Source organism: Kryptolebias marmoratus, linkage group LG8 (assembly GCF_001649575.2).
Source record: "Kryptolebias marmoratus isolate JLee-2015 linkage group LG8, ASM164957v2, whole genome shotgun sequence".
NCBI classification, from domain to species: domain Eukaryota; kingdom Metazoa; phylum Chordata; class Actinopteri; order Cyprinodontiformes; family Rivulidae; genus Kryptolebias; species Kryptolebias marmoratus.
Window position 1 is genome coordinate 29,552,236 of NC_051437.1, and position 12,845 is coordinate 29,565,080.

At 44.3% G+C, this 12,845-nt stretch overlaps 1 long non-coding RNA gene across 1 annotated transcript in view; it reads left to right on the forward strand.

The window, feature by feature from the left end:
* The first annotated feature begins 1,135 nt into the window (after positions 1-1,135).
* Positions 1,136-12,845, forward strand: part of LOC112449924 — a 21,728-nt gene continuing 10,018 nt past the window's right edge. Inside the window, exons 1-3 of the long non-coding RNA XR_005233476.1 lie at positions 1,136-1,238; positions 2,379-2,507; positions 10,473-10,546. This is a non-coding gene — a long non-coding RNA (uncharacterized LOC112449924). The remainder of the gene's footprint in view (positions 1,239-2,378; positions 2,508-10,472; positions 10,547-12,845) is intronic.

The following is a 12,845-nucleotide window of genomic DNA, read 5'->3' on the forward strand; positions in this document are numbered from 1 at the left end:
GGTTCAGGATCTCAGGTTCAGGATCTTACAGGTTCAGGATCTCAGGGGTTCAGGATCTCAGGTTCAGGATCTCAGGGGTTCAGGATCTCAGGTTCAGGATCTTACAGGTTGTGTCTCTAGTCTCCGAATGGAGACAAATGGTCATTTGTCTCTGTGTCCCTGTGGTGGACAGGAGACGTGTCCAGGTGTCCCCTGCACCTCACACGGTCTGCAGACAGACACCAGCTGCCCGCAGCACAGAAAGGAGAAGATGGTAAAAACTGCTGCTGAGCTGTAATGCGTTCATGTGTCCACCAGGTGGCAGCATCGTGCTGCTGTTTAACATCTTTAAAGTGTTTTTAACAGAGCTTCATTGTGTTCAGCTCATTTAGGAGGAGGAGGGATGACTGAGAGAATTAAACTGGATTAATATATATTAATTTCACTGTCAAACACACTTCATAAAAATCCAAACTGCAGAATGTTTTAATGTTCTCCCATTACTGACGTTAGATTCTAAATCAGTTCTTCTTTCCGGATTATTTTATTAATTTCCCAGGTTGTATATCTGATTTTCTGTTTTTTAAACTTTTATTAGAGTTTTGTCGTTCAGCAAATTTTGATCTTTTTCCTCATTCATCATCAGAAAACCTGCTTTTTCCTCATAAATACAGATTTAATTCAGATGTTAATGTGCACCACCCGGTGATTAATGAATGAATCTGTCAGCAGATTAATCAAGCATCAGAACATCTCAGTTCCAAAAAGTTCTAAATTCAATACAAAGAAGGGAAAAGTCAAATACTTTCAGCAAAGAAATAAAAAAATTAACTTTAATCAAAAACATCATTAAGTTTTTTTTCTCTGTCAGTAAAAAAATATAATAATAAAAGTGAATTAAATTTCAGCAACAGCTTCATTTATTTATAAAATATGTTTAACACTGAACCAAGTTTCTACAGTAAACCCAAAAACAATTAAAATATTTACAAATGACCCAAAACCAGTTACCAGAAATTTAAACCAAAAATAAAAATAAACTCAAATAACGTGACAAATTATTAAAATGTTGAAATAAAAATGAAAGAAAATGAAGGTGTATATTTATATGAATTAGATTCAATGAACCATTTCACATTCATCCATTCATCCGGAGAAGGGTCGGACCGGGGATCGATCCCGCGACCCACCGGTCGGCTGCAGTTTCCGGTTTCAGCGGGAGGCTGGACTCATCAGAGCCGAGCGGCTCGGGAAGAGAAGTAAGACTTTCTGTTTCTTTATTTTATTATTATTTGACTGATTTCTGTTTTTAACAGATTATAAAAGGTGACTTACAGAGCTCAGCGTGTTTCAGAAGATATATGAGAACATTTAGCTTCGTTTTCACGGATTTTAAAACTGTACAGGAACCGAACAAATGTTAGCATCATTAGCACCGTTATCGTTAGCATCATTAGCGCTGTTAGCATCATTAGCAGCTCGCTGGTCAGAGGTTCCAAAACTTTCCAGGTTTCGGCTCAGAAACGCACAGATTCAGAGATTTTTCAAATAAAGTGTTCAAATTTCACTGATACTCCTTTAAACCAAGATATCATGACAACAATTATAGTTACTTTTCAATTTAGGACGCCTGCTTTCATTTTTAGGTCCATTTTTACAGCCAGTAATCATTTTTATCTCAGGACCCCACACTTACTGTTTCATGACCAACTCTGGGGTCCTGAGCCCTACTAAATGTTTTAGAGCCATAAATTGACTTTAAAACAAATTGAGACCTAAATATTCGTGTTTGAAGCGGAACCTGCTGTTCCTTCAGCTCCCTGCAGGGGGCGCTGTCCCGCCTCAGCTGCTTTTAGGTTAGAGGATTTAATTAAAATGAAGGAATAAATGAGGAAGATGAACCTGAAAACACACGGAGGAGTGTGAGAACACACTGCAGCGTGAATATTCATGAGCCGTGTGTGTTCGCAGCACGGAGGATGTTTATTCATAAATCAGCTCATGTTTATTCATGCAGGATTATGTAAACAACTAATTCAGAGCCACGGGTCGCGCTGGTCAGCGAGGAAAGACAATAAATTGTGTCTGAATCAAACCTCAGGAGTTTCTGACGGCTCCCAGAAACAAAACCTACCATTAAAAGCAGAAATCCAACAATATCGCTGATTTCTTAACGAGCTCGTTCAGGTTCAGGTTCAGGTGGTAAAATGTCCGTCTGTCTGAAACTCAAATGATCCCTCAGGTGGATCCGTTTCCATCCTGACCAGAGGATGAAGCTCTTTGTGACCGATGAGGTTTATGTGTCAGAAGGTTTCCTGCAGGAGCTCCTCTCGCCGCTTCAGCCTAAAATCCACCCTGAGGAAGACGAGTGATGAAGGACAGATGTCTTCATGTCTCAGCAGGTTCACACGGAAACATGGCCGCACTTTGAGTCCAGGAGTCTCGGCCCAGTGAGACAGAAGACTGAGGGACGTGGGACAACTGTGGGACAACTCTGGGACAGCTTGGTGAGCGTGACTGACTGAGACGTAAGTAATCAGGACAGTTTGGATTAAATCGCAGCAGGATCGTTGTGATTCACTCACAGCAGAGGTGAAAGGGTTAATCAGCCGAATGTCGGCTGATTTTATTTGGCTGATATTTGCTTTTAACAACTCGCCTCGCCTGTGTTTTTATTCAGCTACCAGGTAGGAAAATGAGGGCGCGGCAGCAGCTGCTACAGCCAGACCGCTGCAGGAAACAGTTTATTGTTTTAGATGTAAAGTTTCATAAAAGGTTTCTAAAGGTTATTAAATAATAAATAAATATATTTATTTTCCTGACCTCCAGACACGACCCGACCTTCTGATAGTGCCTAACAGAGACTGAACTCCTGATCTGTGAGCCGTGTTGAAACTTCTGAGTGATGCTGACCTTTCAGGTCCTGAAAGGTTTCCACGCCAGCTTCTGTCCGTCCATCTGTCCTCCTGTCTGCGTCCTCCTGTCCTGCAGAATACAGATGAAGACGTTGTCTCTGAGGTGGACGGTTCTGTCCTGACCCAGACTTAAACAGAAGAATTCCTCTGAAAGTCCTAAATTATTTCAACTTTATCTTCCGGTCAGCTCTCCCTTCACTGCTGGTGACCTCTGACCTTTGACCTTTTGCAGCTTCCTGGTTTTTCTTTAACCCTTTCACGCATAGAGGTCACTACAGTGTACAGCTGTTTAAAAGTGTTTTTTTCTCTATAAATGCCTGCAATTTTGGCCACTGCTGCATATAGTCCACTCTATTGGAAGCTATTGCATCATCCCATACAAAAGAATCCCATTGGCTGGTCATTGCAATGGGAAAAAATAATCAGTGAAACCAAGATGACTAATAGACAGGGAGAAAGACTGAACACCTCGGCTATTTCCATTTCTACCTTCTATAAAAAGACACCATTGCAGGTAAAAAAAATATAATTACATCAAGTAACATCTAAGTTGACATTATATGTAAAAAAATTCCAAGTTTTGATTTTATATTTTGAGGAAATACAGATTAATCACCTGTCCACTCAATTGTACATCATGCATCACAAGCTATGTTTCAACTTCAATGCAGTGTCAATTACTACCAATGTTGTTCTTGAAAATAATTCATATCCTATAATATTTTGGCTATAAATCAACTTCTTTATGTTTTTATAATGTAATTTCAGTTTTTTCCATATATCCTTCTATTTTGTAGAGCTCAAAAAGACAGGCATACAGGGTAATAGAGGAGTTTCTAGACTCAAGTGAGGAAGACTGTGATTCTGGTAGCAGTGATGAGGAATGGCTGCCAGTACAGACAGGTGCAAGCAGAGAGGTAGGCTCAAGCAGTGATAGTAAAGGTGAGGAGTCTAGAAATGTTGCTGAGGAAGTTGAGGCTGAGGAAGGAGATGAGGATGTTGAACCTGAGGGACCACCACCTTCCAGAGCTCAGGGGAAAAAAGCAAAAGAATCAACAATCAATATTGTTTGTCTATCAAACAATATATCCCCAAAAAACCCAAGCCCTGGGGAATTAAAGTGTGGGTGCAAGCAGGATCCTCTGGGCACATGTACAACTTTGAACCCTATTAAGGTCCAGCTGGGGGACGAGGTGAGATCAGTCAGCTGGGAATGACTGGAGATATTGTCATGCGCCTTTGTGAAGACATTCAGGACAAAAATCACAAGGTGTTTTTTAACAATTTCTTTTGCACCATTACCCTCCTTCATGTACTGGAACAGCAAGGGATCTATGGCACTGGCACATGTAGAACCAACAGGAACATATCTTTATTTTGTAACCTTGTTTTACATACCTAAATATAAATAAAACGCCTAGTGAAAAAAAGTTTTATGTTTCTGTTAACTTTTATGTTTATCAATAGAGCTTAAATAGAGAGGTATACAGAGTAGTGGAGGAACCACCATTCCAATATAATACCATATTACAACTGTATAACTAAATTACAACTATACCTATATAACTACCATGTTATTACATTGATGTTTTTTACAGTACAAAACGCATGAAGTACACTTGAGTGGACAGATAAATATTTCTTTAGAGATAAAAGATTAAAAAAAATTTTTTTTCAAACCTTGTTTTACATCCCTAAGGAAGTATAAAAACACTTAGTAAAAAAATCCTGATTGAGTTTTTCATATTTCATGCATGAAAGGGTTAATATTTCTACAAACTCTTGCCTGAGATCTATAATCAGAACTCGGGCGCGGCTCGTTCGAACCATGACTTCTCTGCTGCCTTCAGATCCGTTTGACAGAACAGGTCACCAGAGACCAAACTAAAGAGGCTAAAAGTCTGTGGATCGGGACTGGAAGCGGTTTGGTTCTGGTTTGGACCCGGGCCCGACGTGACGAGTGATGTCATGAATGCTCGTCGTCGCGGACGTGATGGGATTTCTTCCTCAAGTGTTTGTGTATGAGTTGCTGCGAAGCGTGAGAGCGAGACACACACACACACACACACACACACACAAAGCCCTCATTGGTTATGTATGGGGTGTGTGAGCTAGAAGTCATTTGTTTGTCTTTAAGCAGCTAAACTCTCTTTTATCCAGCTGATAATACAAAGATTAGCATCTGAAAACCAGAGAGAAGCTTTTTAATCAAACCTCCGACACACACACACACCCACCCACACACACACACACACACTCTGGGGGTCCTGGGCCTCCTGTTGAGCAGCGTGCGATCATCACAAAGACGATAACGTGTGTTTGTTAGCTCAGAGGCTAATGAGCAGATCGGCTTTCAAAGCTGAGAACTCAATCTGCTGTGAACTTCTGACCAATCGATCTGATCTGTTTCTCACCGGTTCCGGTCCAGTTATTCACCCCGAAGAACCGCAGGAACCTCGGATCATCCTTCCCTCTTCAGTTTCACTCCCATCTTCTCCATCAGTTTGGAACAACTCAGTCTGGAGCTGTGACCTCTGACCTTTGGTGGCAGAACATCGTATGATGGAGACAAAAATGACCTAAAATATAAAGAAATCTTCCCACAGAGGACAGTCCATGTTTCCAGTCTGGAACCAACAGAACCGGGCCAGTCTCAAAGAACCCAGGGTGGTTCTGACCTTCATAAAAACAGCAAATCTGCAGGTTTTTGCTGGTTTCAGTCTGTTAGAGTTATCAGATGCTAATAAATTCTTCTTTTAGGGAATAAAGGTCAGATTTTCATTTTTGCTGCCAGTAAAAAGAACGAATACGAGTTTTTATGAATTCAAACCTTCCTGTCTGAGATTAATTGGACTGAGATCTCTCTCCTTGATCCTCATCGCTGACTGATGGTCTCAGAGAGCAGATCCAGTTTGTTTGTTTGGACTCGAGCCGTCCGGACCTTTTTCCACAGTAAACAAGTCATTCATTATTCAGAACGAGCTCCCTCTCTGCCGGCTAACCTTCCTCCTCCTCATCCCTCGGCTTTCGGCTGTGTAGCTGTCAGAACTCCTGAGAAGGAAATCTGACGGCTTCATAACTTATTGATCATCTGGAAAGGTCAGGCAGGAAGCTCGGCCCGGTTTACGCAGCGCTTCCTGTCTGTGATTTGTGTCTTGCCTCAGACTCTGACTCACTTCACGCTAAATTGGATTTCCTGAACTCTGGTTGGTTTGTGCTGTAATTGAGTTTGCAGATGAGACGTCTGTCCCTCAGCTCGGCTTCGACTGATTCGTTTTACTTTATTATCGGACCAACAGAACTCTGATAAACTGGTTTTTGTGCTGCTTTAAATCTGCGGGTCTGTGGCTTTGTTCCACTCTGACAGAGCCTCTCTGTGGGATGTCGGAGTGTTGGGGGGATTATTAGATGATGTGAGGACACCGAGTCCCAGCTTGGGTTTAATTTAAACTTCAGCAGACACATTTAAACTCTCCTGATCAGAAGAAGATGGGCTAAAGGTTCTGGGGAACCCACCTCAGTTCCCACTGGGGCTCCTTAAAAAGTCTGTTTGACCAAAGTTCACTTTGTTAAAGTTTAATCATCCATCCATTTATCCATTTATCTATTTTCTTCCTCTTATTCTTGGTCGGGTCAAGGACCGTCTCCAGCTCCTGCTGTTCCAGGGTCAGGATTTATTCTAGTTCTGGGTCTGGTTGGGGGTCTTCCACAGCAATGTGTCCCCAGTAAGATGTCTGAACCAGCTAAGCTGAAGAACCACATCGTCCTCGTAAAGCCTCAAAGACGAGACCCTGAGGTCCCCACACCCGGACCCCCTCCTGGACGTCCTGTCCATGAAGACCAGAAACAGGATCAGAGACCAGGGACAGCCCTGACTGGGACATGGACTCAGTTCAGTTCTTATTTCGGGTGTTCTGTATGACGAACACGTCTTGGTGACCCTGTGGAGGTTCTGGAGGTTCTGCACAGCGTCAGAGTTCCTCAGCTGAAGTCTTTCTGAGCCTCAACAAGGCCTCATTAAACCAGCAGCTTGGAAGCTACTCTTACTTGTAGAGTGAGCTATTAACTAATTAAGAGTTACACACAAGTTACTGAGAGCCACGTAGCTGCTGGAACACACACACACACAGAGCAGTTAGCTCCAGTTTTTATTGATCAGATCGGCAGGAAAATGGCCTCCAGCTACAGGTTTAGATCTTGTGCTGACTGCTGAAGTCTTAACTCTGTCCTCTTCGCTCTGCTGTTGACCTGAAGCCTGAGGAAAGACGTAAAATCAATCAATGAAAGGATAAAAATAATCTGCCTCTTGGTCCAATTAGGCTCGTTAGCAGCTGCTGAAAGGAGCCGATGATCCTCTTCAAACTCAACACCGACACATAAAGGCAGCGGGGTCTGGACCTGCGGGGGACCAGACCCCGTCCTCGCTCCCCGTCTCGGCCCGCTTTCAGCCGCCAGCGGCTCTTTGTGTTGTCATGGCGACCCTGTCCGTCAGCCCACCAATCGCAGCATTGTTTCTCCCTCAGTGATTGACAGGAAGTGATGGTAACTCATGGCAACAGGTTGTCAGATGGGGGGGATGATGTATTTCGGTGGCAGGGGGAGGTGCGTCGCTGTGCTTTGGAAAACAGCGTTTTGTTCTCCGTCCTTTTGACTTGTGACCAGAAGAAAGAACTAATCTGTTCTCTGCCACTCATTCAGCGGGTTCTCAGGGTCGTTAGGAAACATTAATACTCAGATGTGTTGGGAAAGATGGCTGAACATCGGCGGGACAAAGGAATTATGAAGAGTTTTTATTGAAGAGTGTTTATTTTGGGGGCAGAGTGGAAAACGCAGAGAGGGCTGGAAGTTTGTTTCATTCAGACTTTCCCACGAAGATCCAAACGGTCCAGAAAGTTAATCTACTGATCTGAACCCGTTTCAGCTGCTGTTGGTGCAGCTTGTGTGGTCCATGAACGTTACATCAGTGGTTCCCAAAGTCAGGGCTGGGAGCCCACCGAGGCTCATGAAACACCACGTGGGGGTCCTCAGATGTCCCAGATATCAGCTTAGATGTAGAGATGATCGTCTTTGGCTTCTTTCACAAAAAGTGACTGACGGTGGGATCGGGGTTGTTACGGCAGTTTGTGGTATTTAATATTAGAGTTTACATGTTTTTATTTTGTGTCTTTGAAGCTGAAAGGTTTGGGACTGACTTAGAACCCATGCACCTGGACCAGGTCCTGGGTCTGAGCCTCCTTTGCACCTGGACCAGGTCCTGGGTCTGAGCCTCCTTTGCACCTGGAACAGGTCCCGGGTCTGAGCCTCCTTTGCACCTGGACCAGGTCCACGGGTCTGAGCCTCCTTTGCACCTAGAACAGGTCCACGGGTCTGAGCCTCCTTTGCACCTGGACCAGGTCCTGGGTCTGAGCCTCCTTTGAACCTGGACCAGCCTCCCTTACAAGAGGAGGTTCCTACCTGGACCGACAAGTCAGGGACTCGCCTGCAGGAATCAGGTCTGAAGTTCTTGATTGACTGGTCCGTCTACGTTCCAGCTCTGTGGATCGTGATTGAAAGAACCAGGACCTGGATCCAAGCGACTGAACGACCGGGCCGAGAGTTAAAGAACCGGCGAGGAGCTCCATCAGCTGCTGCTCCTCGTGGACACGGGTCGGCTGAGGAGGTTCAGGACGCCTCCCTTTGGAGGTTTTCAAGCACTGGAGGAGACCCGGGACTCTGTGGAGGTAGCAGAAGTTTCAGAGATGTTTATGGTAAACAAGGGTTGTTTAAAACTGGAAACTCTTTAGTGGTTATTTTAAAACCTGACACTGGTTTTGTTTGTCTTTTAGGTAGATGCCTACCTTAATATTTTTCTGATTGTAAATTTTAGTCACCAGCAGAAAATCTAAACATTAAGTTGTATAAAACCCAGCTGGAACATTTCTCACATTTATAAAACTTTAATGTTGTATCTGTGGACAGAAAGAGTCACAGCGGTGAAGCTTGTTTCTCTAAATGCATGACGAGCATCAGCAAAAGGCACATCTTTAATTGATTTGTTCCTCACAGGCTCCTGTATTATCCCCATCGATTTTGTCCATCTGCAGTGTGTCAACAGCACGATGCATTCAGGGTCAGGCTCTGCTGGTATCGATTTCCTCCTCAGAGGCGGCGGAGCAGAACAAAGCTGCTGTTTCTGCTCCATGCCGGCAGATTGGTCATGTTGACGTGTTTACTGCAGGTTAAGCTGCTGTCAGTGCTGGACAGAGTTGAACACACAGGACGTTCATGACTCTGAACATCTCCAACATGATGTGTGATTTCAGTTTGTCCTGAAAGGGGACAAGTGGACAAAAGACCTCAGGCATAAAGAATTTATGTTTTTTAAGACCACAGAGACTCGTCACCTTTTAAGAATCATCTTATTGGAGCTAAACTCTGATTTTCTGTTGGTGTTTCTCATCCAGGCAGCTAAAGAGATGGAAGCAAAGGTCAGAGGTCAGAGGACAACCTGATGTCCCTTCAAACCTGCGACCGGTAACTGTTTGTGTGGCAGCGCTGTAAACAAACGGGTCGGGCACTAGGACCACGCGGTCCGTCACTGAAGCTCTGCAGCTATGTGCTGAGAGGAAAAGCCCCTGAGTTCAAAGGTCACACAGCTTTAATGAGCAGTTAGAAGGTCAGACAGGAGATTTTTCCACAGAATATTTATCAGTACATTCTGAGGAATCAAGACTTTCTAAACTTTTACAAACAAACTTTTTCTTCTCCAGTTTCTTCAGTGTTTCTGTCTCTCTGCTGGAGGACTGATGGTTTCCTGTCAGAGGTCACACACCTAAACTCCCATTGACTTCCATTGTTTCTGAGCTTTCTGTGTTTGTTCCCTGGTTTCTCTCTGGTTTCTCTCCGGTCGTTCTCCGGTCGTTCTGCTTGTTGTCTGGTTTCTCTCCAGTCGTTCTCCGGTTGTTCTCCGGTTGTTCTCTGGTTGTTCTGCTTGTTTCTCTCCGGTTGTTCTCCGGTTGTTCTCTGGTCGTTCTGCTTGTTTCTCTCCGGTTGTTCTCCGGTCGTTCTGCTTGTTTCTCTCCGGTCGTTTCGGTTCCTCGCTGCGTGTTTGTGAGTCAGGGTTGAATACGAAGCGAGCGGCTCGCTGCGGTTATTAATTTTTGAAGCCATCTTTTTACGGAGGCTTTTGAAGCTGAACAGTTTGAAGTTTTCTGTCTCCAAATTAAATCTGCGTCAGGACCAGGAACACAGAGAAACCTTGATCCTCATACATTTTTCATCAGACAGAAAAGAAAACAGCAGCCTGATGCTGTCTGCTGTAAGATTTCTTGGATTTCAGACAGACTCTACCTCTCAGTGTCCAGCAGTTGGAATCATTTATTTCCTGCTCCGACTGTGGAAATTAATACTGTTCATTAGATTCATGTCATTGTGTCAGACCTAATAAATGACCTGACAGAAGCTTTGACAGGCCGAGGACGAGTTTCCATCCTCACCGTGAGATTTATTAAAAAGAAACTGAATGTTTAGTTTTAGTTGTTTCTGTGTCACTGTGGGGTTTTATGTCTGCAGGTTTAAATGAAACCCTGTCTGCTGCAGGTTCTGTTCCTCCGAGGAAGGTTCAAATGTTCCTCTCCAAACTGGGACGTGATCCGCCATCAGCTCCGCTTCCTGTAAGTAAATCTGCAGCAGACTTTATTTATTTTAATAACTCCAAAGGTTGAACACTGGACAACGTGTCTCAGTTACAGAACAAAGTTAATCCATTTGGTTTCAGTAGTTCTTGTGGGTCTGGTCTAATCTCTGGTCAGTTTCACACCAGCTCTCACCTTCGTTCATTAAACCAACCTGTCTCACATGTTGACCTCAGGAGGGAAGGTAGGGAGAGGGATTTGCATTTGAGTTCAGCTCCTTACTGACCTCTGAAACCTCAGGTGAGAAGGTAATTTAGTCCGTACCTGGCTGAGCTTCGCCCGTTGGAGACCGGTTGGCCCTAAAATGTCTCCTGACGATCCTGGAGATTCTGAAAGAGCTCGGGTCGTATCCTCCTGGATCTCTGCTCATTCTGCTGAAAACACTCAGGTAGATTAAAGAACAAAACAAATCAGGTTCTGTCAGAGTGGATGAGGGGAAAAATCCTAAATTAAAGGTAATTTAGTGTTTCTGTTAGATTTGAATCAAATGTTCCTGATTATAAGAGTTGATCTGTTTTCTAAGCAGCTGTAGAAGAAATGAAATTTACATCGTGTTGCAGAACTGAAGTCGATCCTTTTCCTCCTGATTTCAGCAGGACGTCGAGATAAATACTGTTTTATTAAAGCGAAACTCTGAGGAGAGTTTCTGCGTTAATGCTCCCTCCTGCTGCGTGGGTCCATTTCTGCCTTTTCAGGTTCTGGTTTCCAAAGAGGAGACCTTTATCTATTATTAAACAGCGAGGCAGCGCGCCGGCAGACGGGCTGAGGCGGAGATAAAGGGAGCACAAATAAAAAAATCTCATTTTGAGGTGTGATCAGGCTCTTCAGGTGCTGCAGGGTTTGGGTTGTTTACTCTAAATGGCTCCGTTTGTTTCTGGAGTTTTAATAAAAGCTCAGAAAAAAGCAAAGGAGGGAAAAGGCCATTTTCTGCAGAGGGTTCAGGACAGCTTCACTTCAAGGAATGCTTATCACCCGCCAAACATGAGTACATGTTAGAGAAGACTTCTGGAGGAGGAGAGTTTCCACTTCCAGTAAGGACTACTGGTCCTGACCGGGTCTGGGATCCTACCAGAGGTACCTCAGACACACACGGGCTCGTAGCGTGGCTGGGCAGGGTGTGTGTGGGCTCCAGGTGAGTCAGCGGACTAAATCTGTGTGTGTGGGAGTGTCGAGAACCTGAACACACACACACACTCTGCTACCTGTGGAAACCTGCAGGTAAACATTTCTTGTTTCCACTGAGAGAGCAGGTTCTGTTAAACCTCTCATTCACCCGTTCATTCATTCACTCATTCATTTGTACACGCAGCAGTGGGGGGGCCCAGAAGCCCCACGTGTTTCAGGCCACGTTAGAGTTCTGCTGCAGGCCCGGTCCAGTTCGAGCTGCCTTCATGTCTGATTAATGTTCACTGATTGGTCCTTCAGCAGTGAGACACACCTGGAGCTCCTCACCTCGTCTTCTTCAGGTAGCAGCGGTAACATCGGTTCATAAACTTCCTGTTAAAGAAGGAAGTTGATGCTGGAATGAAGGAGAAAATGGCCGAAGTGTTAAAAACAGAGTTTAAAGGAAGGGGGTCACGTCTCCTCCTCCTCCTCGCCTCACCTCCAGCTGTCATTAATGAGCAGGAATTACCAAACTGACCCGCAGAACCCTCATCCGGATCAGCTCAGGTTAACAGGTTCTGACCCTGCTGGATCCATCAAGGCGAGCGTCCCGTTAGACGGATGTTGATGTCTTCAGCTCGGCACAAAGTACGGCAGGCTGTTCTACCATATAATCAGATGACCGTACTGTTTTCAATAAGAGCATTTTCCTGATTCACACTGCTCTGAAACAAACTGAAAGATATTTATCACCCCAGTGTTTACAGTCCCTGTCCAACGTTCTCAGGTGGAGAACAGTCATGTGACTCCAGCTGCTTCGTGGCTTTTAGCAGATTTAACTGAGGTCTTTGTTTACGTTGACTGTGGACCTGCATACGTTTGGAGAACTTATTGACATGAACTTGAATCTTACATAAAGAACAGGGATTTCTTTGTTTCAATCGGAAACTTCTCATCAGAGAGGTCAAAGGTCACATGTGGGGTACCCCAAGGTTCAATCCTTGGACCCCTCCTTTTCAATATATATATATATATGCTCCCACTGGCTCAGGTTATAACAGGAAATAAGATTAGCTACCATAACTATGCGGATGATACACAGCTCTACATCACGATGTCACCAGGTGACTCTGAACCCATCCAATCACTGAATAGATGCTTAGAACAGATAAAT